Here is a 25,399-nt window from a genome sequence, read left to right on the forward strand (position 1 = left end):
TTGTTATGCTTTAAATTTAAATTCTCCACCCTCAGTCAAGCGGTGGTGGCACATGTCTTTAATCCAGAACTCAGGAGGCACAGACATGTGGATCTCTGTGAGTTCGAGGCCAGCCTGGTCTACAGAGTGAGTTCCAGGACAGCCAGGGCTATGCAGAGAAACCCTTTCTTGAAAAACCAAAAATATTCTCCATCCTTTTACTCAAATAAAAAAATTAATGGTTTTTGTAAAACACTGTCAAATTTTCTTTAAAGAAAAAACGACAAAAAAGCAAATTGTGTTTCTTAAACATTATAATTACCAAGACTTACAACACAATTAAAAAGTACATGTTACTGGAGATGTACTCAATGACAGAGTTGTTGTTCAGCAAGGCCCCCTGGCCTTTATTCCCAATACAAGGTGGGGTGTGTGTGTAGCTTAACTTTACTGGAAGAATCTTTTAGAAACAGTAATGGGCTAGGAGTGTGGTTCAGCAGTAGAATATTAGCCTAGTGAATATCCCCAATACTACAGAAAGCAGGGAGGTGGGGGTAATAATGCCATGATGCTGAAGGAGTGATTGACACTATTATATAGATATAGCTATATATGCACACATATCACACTAAATGGAGTGATGTATATACAAATATATCACATACACACATATACATACAATAAATATATATATAGAACATTCTTAGTGAATATTAATAATAATGCCATACTGATGTAGCATAGTATATACTCCTTGTTTAAAAAAAATGTATGGAAAACTGAAATGAGACCAGAGACAGACAGCTGGCTCTTTTATATCAATCTTAAGAGCCCAAAACATTGGCAACTAAACTCACCTTTTTAAAAGATTGAAATGAAAAAAGTATGCTAAATGAAAATGTTGAACCCTGAAATTCTCCATGTTTTAGTTATTTTTAAGTTATTATTCATACATAACATTAACCAAATAGCTACTGTTTTCTAACAAGGAACTGTTAATATGTGTGACCAGACCACTGAGTTCAACAAACGTGAGGCTCAACGGGTGGTTCTCGTGTATTTTAGATGTGAGGCATCACACAGTGTATGTCACCACCCTAGACTTAGGAAAGCTAGTCACATCCTGGCCAAGTAGGTTGCATGATAAACAGATCTTAAACAGAAACGGCCAGTGGCAGGCAGACGCAGAAGCCAGCTGGCTTTCTTTAGCCCCATCCCAGTTTCAGCTGCAGGTTTTTTCCAGAAAGAACAGAAGTTTGATTTACTCAACATTCTGCAGAAGTCAGGGGTGTGGTAATAACTCACTGCTAATGGGTTTTCCCTTAATTCTTGTAGCAACAGGACCTTAAAGTGGCTACTGACAGGGAAAAAAAAAAGGTGAAATTAAGGTCAAAACAGGAGTTTACAACATCAAAACAGAAACAGCTGTTGAGACCACCTAGTGGCAACAAGGGCGGCAGTATTTTTTGTGTTATTGCTAAGGCACAAAGTAGGAACGTCTTCCAGACTTTGAGCCGAAAGCAACTGCAATCTGGCTTTACCAACTCTGCTATTAAATGCTGGCAAGCTCATCCCCAAGTTATTCTGATACACAAATCACCACTGATGTAGGCCAATCTTGTTTACAATCTTATTCATTAGAAAGTGTGAATCGGGAGAAACATCCATGAACTGTTCACTGGGCTTTTTTTTTTTTTAAGCAGAGGTTGGACTAGAGATTCGAAAGCCAGGCTGAGAAGCTTTGCTAAGGCAGGGATCAACGGGAGTGTGCTTAATGAGTAACTGCATTCCTTCTTGGCTAGCCAGCATCGTGGAAACTGAGCCCGCTCTGCGCTGTGCACGCCCAGCTTGCGAGGTCTGTTTCCATTTCTCCAGACCAGGCTGCACTCAGATGATCAGCTGTCTCCAAACCCTCTGTGCGGCCGGAAGCCTGTAGCTTGGGGTTAGGAGCCCATTCTGTGCCAGGGACGACAGGAAGTACGTCAAAGACCTCGCCTCTTCTCATGACCTTTGTAGCCAATATGTCGTCCGGTGAGGACTCTGAGGTCAAGCCTGCTCACGGCCCACTCCTGAGCGCCAGCACCTAACTTGCACAGTGCTGGCGCTAGGCACCAGAACCTCAGGATCAGGACATGGCCGAGCATCCTAAATACTCACTAGACATGGAATGAATGTAATGTGACATGACTTGTGTTTCCTTCTTGGCCACTTTCAGGCCTCATTCCCTCAAGACAACTGAGGAAACTAAGGCCCCAGATCAAGTGACTTGGCGAAAGTCACAAGGCAGACAGCAGACAGGAATGAGCCTGGAAAGGTCTCTTTGAGTCTCTCCATGCTCCCAAATAGTAATGCTGTCCAAAGCCTCTCTGCCTCACAGTCAAGGTTCCCAGCGGAAAAAGCCTAGGGGCTCCCATCCCCAATCACTTTCCGGTCAGCAGCTCCCAGCAGGGCAGGGCGACCCCACCCTCCCGCCAGCTGCAAGGCACAGCGCCAAGCCAGGCGCACACTGACTGTTCCCAGGCACTCCCTCGCCCCAGCCCCGCTACACCCGTCTGCGAACTGCCAAGGGCAAGCAGGTAAACAGCTCACGTGGGCCCCTGCTGGGCCAGCCAGCTCAGACGTTGTCACCACGCCCTCCAGGGCACGCCCCCGGGAGCACTCTGAGACCCCCCCTCTCCTGATCCAGATCCAGCAGAGTAGGCTCCAGTGTGGGCTTGTAGGGATTTGAGGAAGTACGTGGGTGGTGGGTGCCTTTGAGGCAGCAGCGCACGCAGATAGCTCTGGTATAAAGGAGGGGGTGTCTAGGTCGGCAACATTAGCAGAGAGGGCGTTTCTGCAGAAAAGGAAGTGGGTGTCAAAAGCCGCACACACATTGCCCCGTGGGAGTCTTATGAGAGAAGTCGTCAGGACCTGCTGCAGCCTCCCACTTCATGGCTGCATGCACAACACACTCAAGTCCGGGTTGTCACAATTCCTGGGACTTCTCAACATGCGACAGCCAGTAATGATGAGCATCCACTGTGTGGGGACCCCCTGGCCAAGCTTCCTGTGGTCCTGTTAGGCCTTGCTGACTCATAGGCCAGGCTCCTCCTGTGTCTGAACACTGACACGTCTCCCCTTACCTCAATCTAACTTAAGGTATGTTCATGCAGTTTCTAGAACACTCCAGACTGCTTTGATCTATTCAAAATTCCAATCTTAGTCATCTGGTGCATTCTTATTCCACAGACACTCTATAAAGCTTGTTCCTTAGGAACAGGAAGTTTTTCTTGGTTTGGTTTCTGACATGGTCTCATGTAGTCCAGGCTGGTTTTGAACTTGCTAAGTAGCTGAGACTGATGTTAAACTCCTGATTCCCTTGCTTCCAGCTGACAAGTGCAAAGTGCTGGGATTACAGACCAGCGCTACCACACCCCACCTTTTTTTGTTTTTGACATTAAATTGAACACAGCCAGTGGCATTTAGTAAGGTGAGGCTTTCCTGGGAAAGGATTTAGACCAACAAGTGTCCCACATTCATCTCATCTGGTAGCATGGAGTTTTGCTTGATTGTCAGTTTCTGAACAATTTTGTTGTTATATCTGGGTATACATACCCCAAAATTTCATTTTCTTCCTTTAAAAAAACAAACAGGAGATTAAACCCAAGTCTCAAGTCCTTACACATGCCACCAAAATACTCTACCACTGAGCTGTGTGTCACCATTCCTAATTTTTGTCTCGGCACTCCAGAAGCTCCACCACTGCTTTATTCCGTCTCGTCTTGTGGGACTAGTTCTACTGAATCCTGTAGTCAGAGGGCGTGCAGGGGAGAAGGAAGGACTGCAGAGCAAGAACGGAACAGATTTCAGAAAAGCCTTCACCGCCTTCTTTGCACCTCTAGTACCCTCCCTTACACACACACACCACATACACACACCACACACACCACACACACACCACACACACCACACACACCACACACACATCACACACACCACACACACACCACACATACACCACACACACACACCACACCACACACACACACACACACACACCACACACACCACTCACACCACACACATCACACACACACACACCACATACACACCACACACACACCACACACACCATACACCACACACCACACACACACCACACACACACCACACACACACCACACACACACTCACACCACACACACACCACACACACACACACACACACACACCCTGAGGTTTCAGAACTGGCTGACTGCTCAGGGATTGGTTTGATTCACCTCTTAATTCTTAACATGTAAATCGGGATATGGTTGCTTAGGCCTGTAATCCCAGCACTTAGGAAGGGAGGCATCCATTCAAGGTCAGCCTGAGCTGCACACTACAGTGTCAGCTAGACACTGTCTCAAGAACAAACAGCTAAAAGAATGTCTTTCCTTAATTTGCATAGATTATGGTGTTTTGTTTTGTTTTGATGAAGATAAAGGTTGTTTTTCTCGGTAGACCAGGCTAGCCTCGAACTCATTAACCTTCTGCCTCAGCTTTCCAAGTGTGGGATTGCAGGACTGCATGTCACTGAAATTTTGATAGCCTAGTCGCATTGGAAATGGAGTGAAAAAGGAGGAAGACTGTGGTTTGGGGAGATTTGGAGGAGATCCAGTAAGAACTTGTAGAAAGAATAAGGAAAAAACAAAACAAGTCAACAAACAAAAACCCCACCCAGTCTACCAGCTAGTCTATAATAATTGCAGTAAGTTTAGTTCTTGGCATAGAGGATTTGTGTATTATTTATCCCGTGTCCTCATTTGGGGAGCAATTTTAGTTATAGAGGGTCCAAGAGATCCTGCAATAGAATAGGAAGGGCTTAGGAACGAGGTGGTAGTTTAGTGCCCAAACAAAATCTCCTAGGATCTGGTGGATCTTGGTTCACATTGTTTTGGTTCTCCACCATACAGGTGAAACTAGTTAGAGCCAGGCATACACGAGCCTGCCAGGACCTGGGGCTTGGTGCTGAAATTCCAGGAGTAGGTGCAACCAGAAAAGTCTTGAATGCTATACCTTCCTTAGATCCACAGACCTGAAGGTTCCGGGTCACTTACTAAACCTTGAGAAAGAGACCTCAAACTGAAAATCACCAACACAGCAAAAGACAGTTCCCTTCAAATGACGTTTTATAGAATGCTGCCTGAAAGAATTATACATTTCAAGGTTATAAAACACATGAAGATTATTAAAAACAAAAAAGAGCTATTTCAATAATCTTAGAAGGCTTATCTTGTAGTGGGCTTCTATAACTTACATAAACCAGCCTCCAGGATTTTTGCAATGCTCTAAAGCTCTCAGGCCCTGTAAAAGAGAGCAAAACAGAATGAGACTGTATGTTGGGTTCCTATCCTGCGAGGCTGAAGAAGACTTGGGTACAGCAGCCTCCAAGTCTGGAAGGTGGATAAGAAGCTAAGGTCATGACCCATGAGGCTGTCACTCAGGTCCACCGCTCAATGTTAAACAATGGCTCAGACTAACCACCACCCAGAAGGACATGAATGAGTATTTCATCCATCCAGCACCTGGTGATAACCTCTCTTTTCCATGCTCCTAAGCTCATGTATCTCTCCCTTGATTATCGCCCTAACTTCTAGAACAGGGCAGGCTCTTATGGCACGTTCTCAGCTGCCATTCTCCTCAATTATCATTTAAGCCAATCTCACATAGCTGAAGGCAGTCCCAGGCTAGAACCACTCTCCTGGGCCAGGCCTAGTGGCACACTTCTGGTATCTCAACTCTTGGGAGGCTGAGGTAGGAGGGTGGAGAGTTTTAAACTACCCTGGGCTGCGCAGTGAGCTCCGGGCCAGCCTGTGGTACAAAAGCAGGCCCTGCTTGGGGAGGAGGGGGTGCTGAAGGAAAAAAAAAAATCATTCTCTTACCAGGCTTGGGAGCTATAATCCCAGAACTCAGGAGGCTGAGGCAGGATTGCCATGAGTTCAAGACCAGCTCAGGCTACAGTGTGAGTTGTCTGTGAAAACAACAATACCATCCTTCCCTCCCTATTCCGGACCAACTGTTCTTCCTACCTGCCTCCGGAGCGGCCATCATCAGTTTCTTGTCATCCTGTGTATGAATATAACACACCACTCCTCCAGATCCAGCAACACTTTTCTCACCCCTTGGCTTGATCGGTGACCTCATCGGACCAACGGGGTGCAGGAAAAATGAGGTTCAGAGGCTGCCTTGCTCGGACTTTTAAGAGATCTGGCCGCAGGAGCATGAAGACCTGTGTTCAGTCCCTAGAGCCCCACATCTTAGAAGTGGAGAGAGTGGCTAGTGAAAGAGGTCAGAAGCCAAGAAAGCGCACATGATGTGCTTGCAGAGGACCTGGGTTGGCTTCCAAGCACCTGGTGGCTCACAATCCAAACTAGGGGATCAGACCCCCTTTTCTGACCTCCATAGGCTTTGCATGTGTGTGGTACCTATGCATTCATACTGTCAGGTCCCAAGGGAACCTGGGACAAATGGCTAACTGTGGTGCCTATTAGCATAGCACAGCGTCTCCTTGGCCTCCAGGCTCGCTCAATACCTGTGGCTCCTCTCACTTCTCCCCCTGCCTCCTACCCTGTACTTCTCTATCCCGGGGCTTTGCCCTTCTTCCCCCAGCTCTTTTTCCTATATAACCTTGCCATTTTGGCCTTGTGCTCTCTTGGTTCCTCTCGTCTCTTGGTTCTCTTTTGCTTTCTTGGCTCCTTTCTTAGTCGTCTTGCCCCCTTTTCCCCCACTCTCTTCCTCTCTAGCTTCCCCCACCCACCTCTCCTCTCATGGCTGGGTTCAGTCTGGACTCTTCCAGGTACCTCTGGCTGTACTCACCCTTGTATCTACAATAAAAATCGTTTTCTTCAACCAGACAGATGGAACGGTCATATCCTCAGTTTCACTCACATACAGGCAAAATATTCATACATGTGAATAAAAATAAATAAAGCTTTTAAGTCAGGCATGGCAACATTGGGAGAGAGAGAGAGAGACGGGGGGGGGGGGGGGGGGGGGTGGGTGTCTGAGCCCTGGAAGCCAGGTCCTGAGAACCTGACTAGGGCTGGTGAGGGAATGAAGAAAGGACAGACAGAAGGACAGAAACGCTGGGGTCAGTGGGCGGAGCATAAGCCGATAGAGTGGCACCAACTACTCACCACAGCCCAGAACCCTGGCAACTGTTTTCTACACAGCCAAGAGGGGAGATGTTAGCTGGTCTCTGTAGGAGGTCTCTGCACTGAGAAGCCTCAGGCTGTAACATCCTGGGGCTGAGGAAGCTGCACTCACTAGTTTTTGCACATCCTGCCAACATTTGTATTCAGACCCAAAGAAGAAGTAGAAGACTTTGCTCTTCCCATGGGTCTGAGGCATTGGTCCTTAACGTGGTCATGGCTATGACAACGATACACATTTACACAGGACTTCCTTTGCTCCCTGGGGCTCAGTGACCATCCAGTCCAGCCCAATTAGCAAACTCCAGGTTCATTTAGAGATGTTGTCACCCAAAAAAGAAGAATTGAGGAAGACAGCCAACACTGACCTCTGGCGCGCGCGCGCGCGCGCGCGCGCACACACACACACACACACACACACACACACACACACACACACACAGAAGCATGAGAACTTCATGTAAATGCTGTGTATACAGTAGTTATATTTTATTATTTAGGGAATAGTGGCGACAAATATGTGTTCAGTACAGACTCATCTTTCCCAGGTATTTTTCATATGTACTTGGTTGACTCCACGCACTCAGAATCCATGGATATGGAGCTCGCTTTCCCAACTACTTTGCAATTTGGGCAGGGCTCCATGGAGACAGGTGGTCCTGTCCTCCACACAGCATCAGCTGGGGCTGGCTCGAAGGCTGGAGGGTGGAATAATTTGAAGGCTGGCTGTCTCGTGTCTGGAGGTTGCTAGTGGGAAGAAGACTAAAACAGGTAGGCTAGGATGGCTGAGCTCCTAGAGCATCCATGGAGCTTTCCATAGGGCATCTCCAGCATGGTGACTTCCGGCTGGCTGACCCTTTTAACATGTCAGCCAGGGATCCTGGGAAAGCAATTTCCGGGAGAAGCTACATCGATTGCTATGACTTCCACTTTGTAAGTCTTACCACCTCCTTTCTGCCCTGTCATCGGCCCCTCCACATCCAAGGAAATGGAGTGCAGGACACCTCTTAAGAAAGGAGGGCCAAGCCAGGCAGTGGTGGTGCACGCCTTTAATCCCAGCACTCTGGAGGCAGAGCCAGGCGGATCTCTGTGAGTTCGAGGCCTCACAATGAGATCCCTGGGCTACAGAGTGAGTTGCAGGAAGGGCGCAAAGTTACACAGAGAAACCCTGTCTCGAAAAACCTAAAAAAAAAAAAAAAAAAAAAAAAAAAAACACCTAAAAAAAGGAGGGCCAAATCACACTGCTAGGACTGCGGAGGGGCTGGATTGGATCTGTCATATTTGCAAAGCAAACTCTATTTCATCCAGGTTCCAAACTCTATGTATGCATTTCAGGCTAGAGATAAGAAGGGCTAGCTCAGGAGGTAAAAGTGCTTGCCCCACACGCCCCCAAACCTGAATTTGATCCCCAATCCAGGATGGAAGGAGAAAACCAACTTCCGAAAGTTGTCCTCTGACTTCCATGCGTGCGTACACTGCAGCATAGATTCACATGGGTGTGTGCTCACGTGTACTAACAATGGAAGGGACGAGGAGATACCTCAGTTGGTAAAATGTTTGCCTAGGATGCCCAAAGCCTGAGTTTGGTCACCAGCACAGAATAAACCAGCTATGATGGTGCAGTCTGTAATCCCCACACTTAAAAGGTATAAAACGGAGGTTTAGGCAAAGTTTGAGGCCACTTAGATAGTAGCAGACTCTGTCTCAAAGCAAGCAAATAAAACATTCGATAGAAAAGCTAATTATGGGAGCTTTGAGTAAAATAATAAAACTGCAGTTGCCAATTGCAGTACTTAGGAATGTGAACGCACGTCCCTCAAAAGTGCCTTGGTTTAGGGCGGGAGTTCAAACTTCCTTTGCACTTTGAGTTGAGTTGGTGGGAAATGTGAATAGTCTACTATTACTGCCATTTCTGTAACCCCCTCTTTCTCTAAAGTGTGTGTATGTTTTGCCTACATGTATGTCTGTACACCATTTGCGTGTCTGGTATGTATGGCGGCCAGAAGAGGACAGCGGGGGTCCCACAGGACTAGAGTTACGGACAGCTGCGAACTGCTGTGTGGGTGCCAGGAATCAAACCCAGGGACTCTGAAAGAATAGCCAGTGCTCTTAACTGTGGAGTCCTCTCCCCAGCCCCAAACCCCTCTCTCAAAAAAGATTCCAAGTCATTGGAATGACATGTTTTTAACTGTTTACATTTATTGAGGGAAGGGCTACATGAGCATGTCACAACATGCATGTGGAAGTCCGAGGACTACTTACAGGAGTTGGTTCTCTCCTTCTATCCTGTGGCTCTGGGGATTGAACTCAGGTCATTTGGCTTGGCAGCAGGTACCTTAATCTACTGAGCCATCTTGATACCTTGATACCCCCCTTCAAATATTTTAAATTTCACTTATTGAATTTTTATTTATGTGCATGTATCTTTCATGTGTGCATGTGTCCAGGGAGACTGGGAGAGGGCATCAGATTCTCTGGAACTGGAATTACAGGCTGTTGTGACGAGCCTGACTTGGGTGCTTCGAACTAAGCTCAGGTCCTCTGGAAAAGCAGCGGTCATTCTCTTTTAACCACTGAGGTCGTTCTCTAGCATGGGGAATTTGTGTGTCTTGTGTGTTTTTGAAACAGTGTCTTGATATGTAGTCCCTGCTAGCCAGGAACTCACTGTATAAACCAAGCTGGCCTCTAATTCATAGACCCATCTGCCTCTTGCTTCCTGAATACTGGAATTAAAGGCATGTAGCACCACATCCATCCAAAGTATAATTTTGGAAGAACAAAAAAAAAGTAACATTTGCATTCTTTCGAAATGCCCCCGGCCACCTGCAAGCTGAAGAGGGGCCAGTATGCCTCCACACCTCCCTGGGGACCTCCCTGGGGACATTTTGTGAGACAAGTGATTAAAACTCTTACAAGTACTAAAATACAGGAGAAGTCCAGCAAAAATGACCCATAAATAAGGCTGAGGATGTGACTCGGCAGAGAGCTTGCCTAGCATACCCAAGGCCCTGGCTTTAGTTCTCAGGACTGCATAAACCAGGATCTGTGGCACACCCCTGTGATCCCAGCACTGGGGAGGTAGACTCAGGAGACCTAGAAGTTCAGGGTCATTCTCAATTACAAAGTGAGTTGGAGGCCAGCCTGATCTACATGAGGGCCTCTCCTCAAAAGGAAAAAAAAATCATATATTCCTTGACGATTATGGTGCCTATGTGAAGTATTTCTCTATCTGTGATCCAATCTCTAAATCTCCCCCACCCGGATTAATTTTTTCTCTAGAATTAAACTGTTTTCATCATAACCTATAGATATGATTTTATAATTCTTTCATGTTGGTTTTCCAAACTATCTTAGTCAATAAACTTCGAAGTCTGCCAAATAGCTATGAAACTGGGAACTTTAGGATGCATCAAATGTTTGAATTTTAATTTGTCTTCTCAACAATGTTACTTCAGAGATTTTTTTTGGGCCAACTGACTCCTAACATTTCACAGATCTAAGTCAAACTTATCACTAACAAAGCCATATGTGAACAAACATTTCTTTTATACAGTGAATGACGCCCTTTGCAGTATTTACTGGGGAATTTTCATTTTCATCATTTACCTCTCTCAAAGCTGAACACAAAAGTCACAATTATAGAATGAGGAGAGAGTCTGTTCCAAACTCCAACATTTTAACACTTTGGTTCATTTTTAAAAGCAATGGGTCGTTTTTAAAATGGTTTGTCGCGGGGAGGGAGGGTTGTTAGAAGGAAAAGAACGGTAAAAGGATAGTGGGAGGAGGGATCTTTAATGCAGAAAAGAAGATGTCATTGCTGAGTAGAAGTGACAGAGTCACAAGCTGATGAGAGGTGTCAACACATCTCCCGACCAAATAAGGCAAGGGCCAGCCAGCACGCTGCAGTGGGAAGGCTTCTGTGTGCCCTTTCTCAAAGCCACAACAACTAAGATGGACTCTCAAAGCAGCTTTGTGCAGGCTGCACACTCACAGAAATGTGCAGGGGACTGCTTTTCATTTGGAAATGAGAAAGTTTACCAGAACCATTACCAGTACAGTCTCACTACCTCTTCATCCAACGTCTCCTCAACATAAAAAAGAAGGAAGAATGACTTGAGCCCTCCCTGCTGATGCTCAACTCCCTGGAGCTTTCAGACAGTGGCTACCTGTGTGAAGACAGGGAGAGCTGACAGGACCACAGGGGGTCAGTTAACCCCACCGGAGTGGTTCAGCTGGTAGTTCAGGTTGGGGTTTGCCCCACCTTTCAGGAAGATCCCAGGGAACTCGCTGGTTGCTTTTTCCAGTCCTGGCAGAAATACTGCCAGAGTCACCTGTCATCTCACTTCATCTCTAAGCAGTTTTCCCCTTTGGGGAAGTGACACTAATCCCACATGCCTTGTTTTTTCACAAGGAAAAAAAAAAAAGTCGGACAATAAGTAATGCTATGAAACATTTCCCACAATCTAGCCTCACAATGACTTTGTGACACCAGGACTGAGATCAAGCAGAGGCTAAGCAGAGGTCAACACCTCACCCTCTTGGTATCTTAGAGTGGTAGAGCCATATTCCGAACTGACGTCAAACCACTAGACTACCCCACCACCAATGCTACACGCAGGAAACAGCTATTAATTGGTAAAATGTTATATAAACATCAGATGTCATCGCCATCACTACAGCCTCAAAGCTGTGACATTTTATTTTTAAATTATATTCTGGAGCTGGGAGACAGTTCAGTCAATAAAGTGCTTGAATACAACCAAGAGAACCTGAATTCAGATCCCCAGCACCCACTTAAAAACCCGGACAATAGTAGTGTATGACTATAACCCCAGCACTGAGAGGTAGGGGTGTAAAGACAGATGGTCCCTGAGTGTCTCAATCAATCAATCAATAAGTAAGTAAGGTGTGCGCTGAGCATGGTGGCATATGCCTTTAATTCCAGCATTTGGGAGGCAGAGGTAGAGGTAGGCAGATCTTTATGTGTTTGAGGCCAGACTGGTCTATGTAGCAAGTTCTAGGTCAGCCAGAGTTACATGATGAGACCTTGTCTCAAAAATAGAAAGAAAGAAAGAGGGGTGGGGGAGGAAGGAGGGGGTTGGGAGAAAAGGAAGGAGGAAGGGAAGAAGGTAGAAACAAGCAAACAAGGTGAAGCATGACAGAGCGAGGCACCCAGCATCAACCTTTGGTCTCTACATACATAGGCACACATGCATCTGTGTATAGACACAAACAAGAACCCATATCACACACATATACACACACATACATGCATGCACACACATACATGCACTCAAATACATTATATTCTATGTTAATGTGCATCTATCATTTTTTGAGCATTTTCATTTCTGCTGACTTGGGGAAACATAATGTATTTTTTTCTGATGTTACAGTATTAATAATACTATGTGCTTATTACAGAAAATAAGGAAAAGCTAAGCTAAAGGAATAAAAATATAAAATGGAGAGTCAAACAGAGAAATATGTTGAATAAGCCCAACCCCTATTTCTCATCTTAAGAAGGCATTTGAGTACCAAGTGGTCAGTAGAAATGCTATTTGTTAATGAAGGGTTGGGATGGCATACAGATTATATCAAGCAGTCATAACTTTTCAGCTTTAATTACATCAAAAGATTTTTAAAGAGTCAGTTACTAAGCCACAAAATACCAGTCAGAGGAGGATGCCAAGGATATCTTGAGCCTCTCAATTTGCTCAAGATTGTCCCTGAGGCAATAGTCAATTCTAGAAAACCTGGGTCTAGAAGAGGGACTCCAGGGTCACATCATTTACAAAGGATGATTCGGAATGTATGTATCTTCAAAGAACTGTCTTGATTCAGGCAAATATTTGTTGTGGAAACCAGCACAGAGGGTCAGGGAATTCCTTGAGTTCAGTGTGTACCTTTGTCTTAGTTAGGGTTTCTATTGCTGTGATAAAACACCATGACCAAAAGCAACTTAGGGAGGAAAGGGTTAATTTCAGCTTACAGCTCCACATCATGGCCCATCTCTGAGGGAAGACAAGGGAGGAACTCAAACAGGGCAAGAACCTGGAGGCAGAGGCGATGGAGGAATGCAGCTTACTGGCTTGCTCCTCATGGCTTGCTCAACCTGCTTTCTTAAAGAACCCAGGGCCACCTGCCTAAAGGTGGCACCACCCACTACGGGCTGGGCCTCCCACATCAACCTTCAGTCAAAGTTATGTCTCAGAGGCTTGCCCACAGGCCATCTGGCAAGGCCATCTTCTCAGTTTAGGTCCCTCTTCCCAAATAACTCTAGCTCGTGTCAAACTGAAATAAAACAAGCCAGCATGACCTTGGACTCCAGGTTTGTTTGAGGCAGAAATGAGGGAAGAATGCCAGAGAGTGTGGCCTCTAGCCTTGAGGCATGCTCTTTCAAAAGGAGAGACTGTGGCTAAAAACAAGCACTGAGGGGTTCGTGTCTGCCATTATGCTGTGAGCTATGCACTGAAGGATGAGATCTGAGACGTAACAGGAGAATCTGAGGTCCCATGAGCACCTATCCACGTAGCCTGATCAAGATCTCAGAACTGGTTGCCATGGCTTCCCTTAACTCGGTCCTCAATGGCGACAGGCACTCTACCTTTTCTGGGCTGTACTAGACCCTGTTCTGGTTTCAACTTCACACCTGACATGAACAACATTTTCATGTCATCTTCCTAGACAAGTGCTCACCCACAAGGCCTCTCCTCAGATTTGGGGGCTGGGATGAACCCTCTGTACTGCTCCTCAGACCTAAGCCTAGCCTTTCTCCTTGCTTTTCTGTCTCCCTCTGTGTCTGCCATCTCTGGCCATTAACTTAGGAAAAGGAAATTCCAGGGAAACAGTAAAGGACCGAGAGGAAAATACAAGGGCACCCTCAGTGTAACCCCCACAACAAGGTAAAGCATTCCGTAAAGGTTTCGGACAGAGTTTCTCAACCCATCCCCTCCTCCCTGCCCTTTCTTCTTCTCTGATCACAATCCGATTCTCTGGTCCCCAGCCAATTATATATGGCAACATACTGAAGGAGAGAAAAGAACTAATTTTAGCCTTTCAGGAAACTTGCCTATGCTGACAGTTCACAGTCTTTCTCTTTTTTGAAATTCTACGACCCGAATCATCTCTGACAGTTGCTGTACAGGCTTAAATATTACATATAAGGGAGGATTAAACTCATCACCCAAACAAACTACTTCATGGCAAAAATAGGGATCAAGGCTTATTTCATGAAGCATGAAAGACACTTGATAAATCCACCATAAACAATAACACAGGGGCCGGAGAGCTGGCTCAAACAATTACCGCTCTTGCAAAGGACCTGGGTTCAGTTCTTAATACCCATGGGGCAGCTGACAACAGCCTATAATTCTAATATGAGGAAAACCGAAGTCTCTTCTGACCTCTGTGGGCTGCTGCACCCATGTAATGAACATATTCAGGCACACACACATATACATAAAGTTAAAATTCAAGAAACCTAGAATGTATGCAGTAAATACAAGAGGGGGTTTAAATGAACAGTTACTTTCTAATGGATCTCAGGTTAGTCTTACTCTTTAAAAAAAAGGGGGGAGGTGCTTTTCAACTCTCATTTCTCACGTGCAGTTTATGAAGAACCACTCAAAAGGAATCAAACAGAGAGTCACACTCCTTGGACAATAAAGTCAGCAAGCAAAGAAAGCCATACCAGGGACTGACACTTATTAGAAAACGTAGCTTTAACTGCTGCCTTTGCTGCTTTGCTGGGAAACGTTCACCTGCAGTCCACTCTCCCTCATCTGTATCAGCGCCCTCACAGCTGCCTGGCGGCTGCCCCACAGCCATTATGTCTTCAGTCATCAGCAATGACCATCCGTTCGTCCTCAATCTCTCTGTCCATTTCACAGTGGTGCAGGCAAGCCCAACAAGATGAGAGTTTTTAAGGTATTAGCAGAACATTTCCAAGGATTTGGGGTTTAAGTCAGCCCAATGTCTAGTCCCAGCTTTGTATTTTTGTTCTTGTTGTTCTGTTTTGAGACCGGGTTTCTCTGTGTAGCCCTGGCTGTCCTGGAACTCACTTTGTAGACCAGGCTGGCCTTGAACTCACAGATATCCAGCTGCCTCTGCTGGGATTAAATGCGTATAGTCCCAGTTTCGATTCACTCATTTCCTCATTCTCAGAAAACCATTTAACACATGTAATTTACATTTAATTAACTTTATTTTTAAAGAAGATTTATTATTTTTAATTTATGTGTATGTGTGTTTATCTCTGTGTGTGCATGTGTATGTAGTTGCCTACTGAAGCCAGAAGAGGGCGTCAGATCCCATGGAGCTGGAGTTATGGGCAGTTGTGAGCTGTCTGATATGGGTCCTGGGAACTGAACTAGGGTCCTCTGCAAGAGCAGCAAGTGCTCTTAACCTCTAAGCCATCTCTCTAGTCCTTGCATAAATTTTCTTTAAAGGAAATTTGAGTATTTCCTTGTTTATGATTCTTTTTTGTCCTATTTACAAAAAGTAAAGAAGTATACTTGTATTGTTTAAGTCAGCATACAAAGTAATATGTCAATCACTAGAACCATACATTTACTAAGCATTTGTTAAAAATTAGCTTTGACTTCATTTAGTTTTATTTGTATAATATGTCATTCCTAGGCAAAAACTACTCAGTGTAAAATTAATAAAGGTTCCCCCAGGTGATCATATTGTGTCTCTAATGAAGATGACAGATTTGTACATTTGAGATACTTGCATTTATTTCAAGATCATATTTGCAAGAAGAAGGAAAATCTAAACAATTTAGAGAACAATTTTTATTTATTTCAATCTCAAACGTACCATATGTCTCAGTTCTACTACACGGTCTGATAGTAACCAAATTACTTCAAGTACATAATCCTTTCCTAGGTATCAATGGCTACTGAATTCTTGCAAAGGTCTGTACTTAGCCAGGCATGGTGGCACATGCTTACAGTCCCAGCACTAGGGAGCCTGAGGGAGAAGGACTGCAAATTCAAAGCTAGCCTGGGCTACACAGTCCCTGGCACACTCCCCACCTCAAATAATCAGGTTTCTATTCGCTTCACATATGTGGAAGAAACTCTTCATTAAAACTGGTGTAATGTTAGTGGTGACAGCTTCTGAGGAAGAAGAGCTGAACTTGGTCTGAGCAATTTATAATGCAGGGGGGTGTGGGGACATTCCTGCTCCATGAATTTCATTTCCTGAGCACCTGACAGTCTACTACCTCTTCTGTCTTATATGAATATAAATCTCGTGCTCCCCCAATGAACCTTACGTAAGAATAGAAAATCAAGAACGGAGTATGCATAAGCAGTTCAATAGCAAAGACAGTCTATGAGCCTGATGCTCCAACTGACTTGCATGGTTTGGTTGTCTAAAGACTATTTGATCTCATATGCTCAGCCACATAGGCCTCCAGGTTAAGCTAAATCAGGGATAATCTGTGCATACCCTACAGAAAATAAATAACGGAGCGGACATCTTTCTGTCCCTTTCTTTTTTGATACACAATGTTGCATGTGATTACCCCTTTGTCATAATCTTGCAGTTCCAAAGATTATGTAACCAACTGCTGTTGTTTCCAATTAAAACACTTTGTCGGTGACAAAACCACCTTACAATAAATGTAATATTTCTAGCTTTTTGAGACAAGGTTTTGCTATGTTGCCCAGGCTTGTCTGAAACTCAAGATCCTCCTTCCTGAGTCTCCCAAATGCTAGGATTACAGGTGCACACCATCTTGTCCAATTGGTACAATTTAAAATTAATCCCAGGGATTGGAACATAGCTCAGTTGGTAAAGTGCCTGCTAGGGGGGGCCTGAGTTCAAACTCCAGAACACACATATAAAACCTTAGGCACAGTGGATTGGCACTTTCTTTTTTTTTTTTTTTTTTTTTTTTTTTGGTTTTTCGAGACAGGGTTTCTCTGTGTAGCTTTGCGCCTTTCCTGGGACTCACTTGGTAGCCCAGGCTGGCCTCGAACTCACAGTGATCCGCCTGACTCTGCCTCCCAAGTGCTGGGATTAAAGGCGTGCGCCACCACCTCCCGGCGGATTGGCACTTTCAATCTCAGCATTGAGACTGTGGAGACAAATGGATACCTGAGGCTCACTGCCCAGACAGTCTAGCCTAACCAGCTAGCTCCAGGCCAAGCAGAGTCTCTCTCAAAAAATAAGGTGGACCGTAACTGAAGAACAGCCAATGTGGACCTCTGGTCTCCACATGCACACACAAATACATGCTTGTGTATACACACACACACACACACACACACACACAGAGAGAGAGAGAGAGAGAGAGAGAGAGAGAGAGAGAGAGAGAGAGAGAGAGAGAGAATAATAAATTAATGAAAATCTCCAGCAAATCACACTGCAGATTCTGAGGTGGCTCTAAAACACTTTCTTCTACCAACTCATTGCCCAATGGATCCATCTTCCATTGCAAAATACATAATACATCACAAGTGTGTGTGTGTGTGTGTGTGTGTGTGTGTGTGTGTGTGTGTGTGTGTGTGTGTATGTTCTGGTCTAACCGTATGGACTCTTCAGTTGGAGAATTTCACTTGAAATAGATGTGTCTTCTTCACGAGGTTTCAGCTTTTGCAGAATTAGCTCTGATATGAATAATATTTTCACATAATTGCAAACACATTTTTCATTCCTTATAAGTTTCTAAACATGTTGCCCACGGAAGCAACTAAAACAAACTTTGTTAACAGGAAAAAAAAATCATCTATGAAATAAAAAGTTAAGCCCTGCAGTCACCTCAAAGGAGGCTAAAAGCAGATGCCACATGGGAGCATTTTTAAAGAATTGAGATGTGTAAAAATATGTATGTTAAAAAATAGAAAAGATAAATAAAGTTCAGACATTGATCCAAACAGATATGAGATTTAAAAAAAAAACAAAACCCAAACTGTAGCTGGGCATGGTGGAACATGCCTGAAATCCAAGAACCAGGAAAGCTAAGGCAGGTAGGCTTCTTGAGAGAGACTGTACAACAAGATCCTACTGTAAGGTAGAGTGGGGAAAAAAATACAGACTGAATGAGGAGGAGGGAGGGAGGGAGGGACAGCGGATGGGGGGCGGTAGGGAGGAAAAGAAGAAAGTTGCATCATAAATCAGTGTAGGATAGTGATCAGGACAGGGATAAAATCTTTCTTATCCCAGGACAAATTTCAAACATGGGCTGGCAAGATGGTTCAGGGGAGCAGGAGCTTACCCCCAAACCTGATGACCAGAGTTCAACCGCAGAACCCACAGGGTGGGGAGACAGAAACGACTCCCACATGTCTTCCCTCTAACCTCTACACAGCTCGCTCTCTCGCTCTCCCTCTCTCTCTCTCTCTCTCTATCTCTCTCTCTCTGTCTCTCTCTCTCTCTCTGTCTCTGTCTCTCTCTCTCTCTCTCTCTGTCTCTCTCTCTCTGTCTCTGTCTCTCTCTCTCTCTCTGTCTCTCTCTGTCTCTCTCTCTGTCTCTGTCTCTCTCTCTCTCTCTCTCCCTCTCTCTCTCTCTGTCTCTGTCTCTGTCTCTCTCTCTCTCTCTCCCTCTCTCTCTCTCTGTCTCTCTCTCTCTCTCTCTCTGTCTCTCTGTCTCTCTCTCTCTCTCTGTCTCTCTCTCTCTGTGTCTCTCTGTCTCTCTCTCTCTCTCTCTCTCTCTCTCTCTCTCTCTCTCTCTCTCGTACACACACACACACACACACACACACACACACACACACACACACCTATTTAAAAATTCTAAACAGCTAAAAAAGTTAAGGTGGATAGTTAAAAACTACCTATTTTATAGTCTAGAAGGAAAATGACATATCCCCACAATGAAATGAAATGAGTGTTTTTTTTCCCCTAACTGAGTTAAGTCCAAGAGCCACACATGAAATTTTTGTTAACGTCAACTATAAGAATAAACCCCTTCTGGCAAAAGTCCCCACAAGCAAGTGTTAAGTCCAACAGTGACAGACAATTTTTTCTTTTGCAACTTGTAATTAGTAAGCAAAAACTCAGCTCCCTAATATAAAAGAAAGCCTTTTTAAGTTGAAAAGAAAAGAATAACAGAGTACAGAGTCACATGAGAATAACAATGAAGAAATGAGACTCTGGTTTCCTTCAACAACTTGCAAAAAAAAAAAAAAAATCTGAAAGCTTGGTAACACCAAGTAGAAAATAATTATTTTTATGTACTCCTGGAGGAAATATAAATTATGTCAACCAAAGCTGGAGAGCTGGCTCAGTGGTTAAGATGCCTGCTGTGCAGGCTTGAGGACCAGAATTTAGATCCCCAGAACCCAAGTAAACGCCAGGTTGGTATAGTGACCTGCCTGTAATTCCAGAGTCCACAAGCTGACATGGGATCTCCAGAACAGCATGGCTAGCAAGACTAGCCCATCTGAGGCTCTGGTTTGGTTCAGGGATGCTGCCTCAGTGAATAAGAAGGAAGAGCAGTAGAGGATGATCCCTCACATCAGCCTCCAGTCTCCACAGGCACCCGCACACACGCAAACACGCATACATTCATGTGCCCAGTGCACACACAAAAATGAAAACAAGATTGAATTATAGAAACCTTCATGTAGATAATTTTGGTGTGATTGTTCCTTCAGCTGGGAGTTCTGCCTCTGTGGATATACTTGTAAAATGACCGTCACAAAGTTATTAACTACTGAGATGATTACCAGGAACAACCCAAATATCCAACCTTGGAGCTTTCTTGTAATGGACTACTAGTTGGCTGTGGTAAAGAGAGAGAAATGGAGGGGTGGAGTGATAAAAAAAAATTATCTATAAGATGCAGTAAACACAACGTTTCTAATTAAATCAAAAGTAACACTTTTACCTAACCTTGACCTATGTGATTACATTTACTTTACTCCTGATTATACATTCCTTTTGAATTTCTCAAACTGCAAGTTGCAATAACAGTTTTAAATTAAGTTTGGTTTAAATTCATTATTGAAAGACAAAGCTGCAAAAACTATAAATATGAACTTGACTCTCCTTAGTCAGTTTAGGTTTTCTTCCAACATCTCTATTATGTTTTAGCTTCAAATATAATTATTCTGTTTTGCATAGAAACATGTGAGAACTCTATGAGTTATTGGTTAGGGAGGCCCTAGAGGCCCCCGAAACAACACAGGCTATTGCCCTTGCTCTTGGTTGCCCACCAGAACTAGATGGTCAGACCCTATTGCTAAAAAAATACCACACACTTTTGTTGCAGGACATGAAGAAATCAAGCTGGAACTGACCTGAATATTTCTTCTCTGCTGGCTAGCTTTCGTGGTATAGGAAGGTGCTACACAGTTCACTGGAGAAGAAATCACATCAATCGTAGTACCCAGTAGTAGAACTGTGTATGCTATAATACCAACCTGCCAGGCAAGATGTGCCCACTGGTACCTTGATGGCACAACAGTTATGGGTACAATCAACTGCATTTAGATTAGACTTAAGGTCTACGCCACAGGAGGGAATTCATGCCTGGTACTGTAAACCTGGTCAAAGGCCCATGGTTAGGGTCGATATAGGTAGAGGGGAACCTAATGCTGTCGTTTTGCTAAATAGAAGTATCTTCAAATTGCTTTCTAAATACATAAGTTTATATTGTAGATTAGTGCTACTCAGTCTTATCCAGAGAAGCATCTCTCTACACGGGGCAGCAGTTAATGTAGAGACTCAAAGCTGACCAGAGAGTGATGAGAATAAGTGGCCATTAAGTACTTAGCCCTAAATGGGACATCTATATCAGCACACATCCCCACCCAAGGCTCAGGGAACATTGTCGATGAGAGGCAAAAAGAATGTAAGGATGGAGGGTAGGGAGGAGCGCTGTGAAGTGCTGTCTTCAGGACATGACGTGGCCACTGTTCTCATGAACTCACTGCAGCTATGGGCACCTGGACAAGCCAACAAGATCTGTCAACACCCAAAAGACAGTGCTAATTAGACCAATCAAAAAGACATAAAGGGGACAAGAGGAACTGGGGGTGACTGAGGGGAGTTGGGGTTAGATCTGATAGAGATATACTATTTACATGTATGAAATTTCAAAGATTAAAAGATAATCTATCAAAAAATAAAAAGAAATAAGTGAGAACATTCCTTCATCAAGTATCCAACCTTATCACTAGAAATTCTCAGTCAATTCGATACTCTTCTTAGCGTGTAAGTCTCTTACAGTTTTTATATTCAAGCTTACATTCTTTGTGATGTGGATGAAGTTGGCTGAATAAGTTAATTGACCATCTGCATTTCTTATCTATTTTTCTTCCTTGGGAAGTGGAATATAAAAAAAATACTCCTTCTATCTTTGAGTTAAAAATCATTTCCTTGCCTGGGTGTGGTGACACATGCCTTTGATCCCAGCACTGGAGGCAGAGGCAGGCAGATCTCTGTGAGGTGGAGGCCAGTTTAGTCTACATAGGAAGTTCCAGCCAGCCAAGATTATATGCTGAGACCCTATCTCAATCATCATCATCATCATCATCAACATCGTCATCAACATCATCATCATCATCATCATCATCATCATCTCAAAAAAATCTAAGATTGATGTTGAACACCTGTAATCCCAGCACTGGGGAGAAAGTTGAAGGAAGGAGATCAGAAGTTCGAGTCCATCTTTAGATACATAGCAAGTCTGAGGCCAGTCTGGAGTACCTGAGACTGTCTCAAAAAGAAATGCTTTTTGTTTGCTTTTGTTTTTTTTCGAGACAGGGTTTCTCTGTGTAGCTTTGTGCCTTTCCTGGATCTCACTCTGTAGCCCAGGCTGACCTCGAACTCACAGAGATCCACCTGGCTCTGCCTTCTGAGTGCTGGAATTAAAGGCGTGTGCCACCACCGCCTGGTTTCAAAAAGAAATCTTTATAAAACTGTACACCAACATATATACCCAACCCAGGTTGCAAGTGTCTTTCAAAACACTTCACATAGTTATTAAGTAGTTTATCATTCAGTTGTCTTCGTGTTTGACTTCTTGCACTACTTCAGAGATAGGAACCTTTTTTCTTATTTACTACACTTAAAAACTCATCTTGACACATCACTATGTGATATTTTATACATCTTTACTGTATTTACAAGTTTATTTACAAAAGGTTATCCATCTTGATGATGGTTTAATATTTATTTCTCTTCTTTTTTTTAGCCTTTATATCCTTTTATTAATGTGCCAAGGGAAACTGTACACTTATTTTTAAATATTTGAATCATTTAAAATAAACTAAAATTGAATATTTCATAGTTTAAATTACAAACCAAGATTCTTCTTCCCAAAATACCTATCTTGATTTACCACAATTCCAAACAAAACAATCTTTTTAAAAAATATTTGGAGAAAAATTTTATTTGCATTATAAAAAAGTTGAGTCAGGATAGAGAAGTCTGCTAAGTTTGGACCAATTTTTCCTATTTTATTTCTTTAGATGCACTTAATTTTATAATGCAAATAAAGATTTTCTCTGTGTAAAGCATGATTAAGATAATGAAGTATTTTTTCTATTCTTCAAAAAAAAAAAAAAAGGTCAATGAAGCTAGCTATGATTACAAACATCTGTATCCCTGCATGTGGCAGGTGGAGGCAGGTGGAGGCAGGAAGATGAGGAGTTCAAGTTCATCCTGGGCTACATGGTGAGTTTGAGGCCAGCCAAAGCTACATGAGACCTTGTCTCAAAACAACAATGAATGTCTACTGGAAAACAATGGGTGTTACCCATCTCCAGGTGAGTTCCATGGGTAGCACAGTTCAGCATCTTCAGAAAGACCAATAAAACCAAAGGAGGGATGAGTACCACAAGCCACGTCAGATACGGAGTAACCAAGCTTACTAGTGAGTCTCTGTACCCATCCAGAGCCTATCTATCTTCCATTCAAAACCACTGAATTTTTCCTTGGGTTATAGTAATGACTGCTTCCTTAACCCGATCAGATAGCAGATTTTTTTTTCTCTAATGTAATCACCATTTCATGGTTTATACAAGACATACCTTTAGTACATCCAGATTTTCATAACCCATCAAACAGTTTTTCAGTATGTGTTATGGCAGGATATTCTAGAACTGCCAAGAAAAGTAAATTCACAGAGCCGCCTGCAATTCAGTAACTATCGCAAATTAGCATAAATAGCCCTGTTTTAGAAGGAACGGCTTTTGCAAGTCATACAGGAAAAATAATGTGGCCTTGCATTTGTATCATTAAAAACTGCCTGTGTACAGCTTCGCCATGAATATTAAACACAGCCCAATCATTCAGCACACTAATGTACTTGGGTGAAACTCTTTAGTGAAACATTTGGTTACGATCACAAGACTAACTAGGAAAACTAGCTAACAAGCACCTATTTTTACGGATTTTTTTCATCTTAAAAGGAAAAAATGCATATCAAATAAAACCTCTCAACACTTGTCAGCTCTCCTGTGAACATACCATATAAATGGACGGGCACCGGCTGCCAGGAAAAACGAAAGGCCAAATTACACTCATATAACCATGCTGTCAAGTTCAGAGAGAAATCTGTCCTAGACCCAAGCCATCCACACGGCATACAATGAGTCTGTTAACAAGAACTAAGAATGGATAAAATTCTTCAGATTTCTCTGCATAGATCTTTCTTCATCGCCATCATAATTTAAAATGCCTCTGGCTAGTTGCTCAAGGCACAAAACAAAGGTACTTTCAAATAGCAAAAAGTGCTTAAATTCTATCCATTCCAACCCAAACTCCAAAAAGTGTAGAAAACCATGGCTTACCTAGGTGCAAACACATCCACGGTGCTGTAGGCTGCCAGTGGGATGCTCAAGAGTTGTGAACATTATCTAGAGCAAAAGAAAAAAGGGGAAACACATTAGAGCCAGTTTTGAACAATACTGCTTTGAACAGGAGACTTTTTATAACCATTTGAGGAGGATTCTCCTTTAAGCACAGTAGCTCTGAACACGTTTCTCCTGGTCCCAGTCCTGCCACTCCTGAAGGGTACTGATGAGCAATTTGCTTAAGAGAGGACAGGAGAGCCTAGGGGCCAGAGGCAGGGAAAAAAGCATGTGTGGGCAAGGCAAAGGGGTGCCAAAGGAGTGAGGTTTAAGAAGAAAGTAGGGGAGGCCAGGGTGGCGGGCACATGCCGTGGGTTCCAGCATTCAGGAAGCAGAGCCTGGAGAGTCTCTGAGTTCCAGGCCAGTCGACACAAGGAGCACCACGCCAGTCGAGACTACACAGTGAGACCTTGTCTCAAAGAAGAGCAGGAGGGGAGGAAGAGGAGTAGGGAAAGAGGAGGAGAAACTAGTCTTGCGCTTGCCAGCGACCACCTGGCTCCTATTTCTCAGTGGGAAGCTGTATTTCCATTTCCATGGGCGTTCACTGCTTCTCAACTCAAAATGTCAGACTCATCTTTCACCCAGCCACGTAACCCCTTGTACCTCCCCACTCTTGTTCCCTAGTGTCAGCAGGTGATAAATTAGCCATGCTGGGAACCGGGAGCATCTGGATGAATCCCTTTTCTATCGGACGGAATCTGCCTTCTTGAAATGTTTCCAGTTGCTTGTCTTTGGAGGCAGAGCCAGGGCTGAAACTCAGACCTTGAGTATGCTAGGCAGGCACTCAACCACTAACCTACATTCCCAGCCACCTAATTCAGACCAGTCCAAATTTGAGAATGTCTTAAAATTCTCACTCTCTCCTTCCAGATGTAGACTTTCTGATCCATTTTTTTTAATACCAACATCCACCCCTGCCCACCCCATCACCACTGAGCATAGCATGCCAAGGTTAGTATCTCACTTTTGGAGTCATATGCTCTTCCCATATATTTTCTTTTCTTTTTATTAATTAAACTTTTTTTCATTTATTTTACATCCTAACCACAGTTTGCCCTCCCTCCTCTCCTCCCATTCCCCTCCCCACCCTGCCTTCCCTCTACACCGCTCCCCCCACTTCCCCCATCTACTCCTCCTCCGTTCAGAAATGGGTAGGTCTCCCATGAGCCTCAACAAAGCATGCCACATTCAGCTGAGGCAGGACCAAGCTCTACTCTCTACATCAAGGCTGGACTAGGCAACCCAACATGGAGGATAGGTTCCCAAAAGGCAATTCAAGCTCCAGGGATAGGACCTGATCCCACACCAAGGAGCCCCACAAATAGACCAAGCTACACAACTGTCACACACATGCAGAGAGAGGGCTTTGGTTGGTTCCACAGGCTCTACCCCCTCCCCCCCTCCTGCCCCCCCCCCCCCCCGTCATGACCTTTGA

The 25,399-nt window shown here is 44.0% G+C and overlaps 1 long non-coding RNA gene across 1 annotated transcript; it reads right to left on the reverse strand.

Annotated features, from left to right (window-relative positions):
* Positions 1-313: 313 nt before the first annotated feature.
* LOC128098472 (uncharacterized) lies at positions 314-24,084 on the reverse strand. The gene is made up of 3 exons (XR_008214268.1): positions 23,905-24,084; positions 5,258-5,304; positions 314-3,799 (listed from the first exon to the last, which is right to left on the reverse strand). It is a non-coding gene; the product is annotated as an uncharacterized LOC128098472 (long non-coding RNA).
* Between the last annotated feature and the right edge of the window lie 1,315 nt (positions 24,085-25,399).

This window comes from Peromyscus californicus, unplaced genomic scaffold (assembly GCF_007827085.1).
Source record: "Peromyscus californicus insignis strain IS unplaced genomic scaffold, ASM782708v3 Scaffold_6__1_contigs__length_162567912, whole genome shotgun sequence".
In the NCBI taxonomy this organism is placed as follows: domain Eukaryota; kingdom Metazoa; phylum Chordata; class Mammalia; order Rodentia; family Cricetidae; genus Peromyscus; species Peromyscus californicus.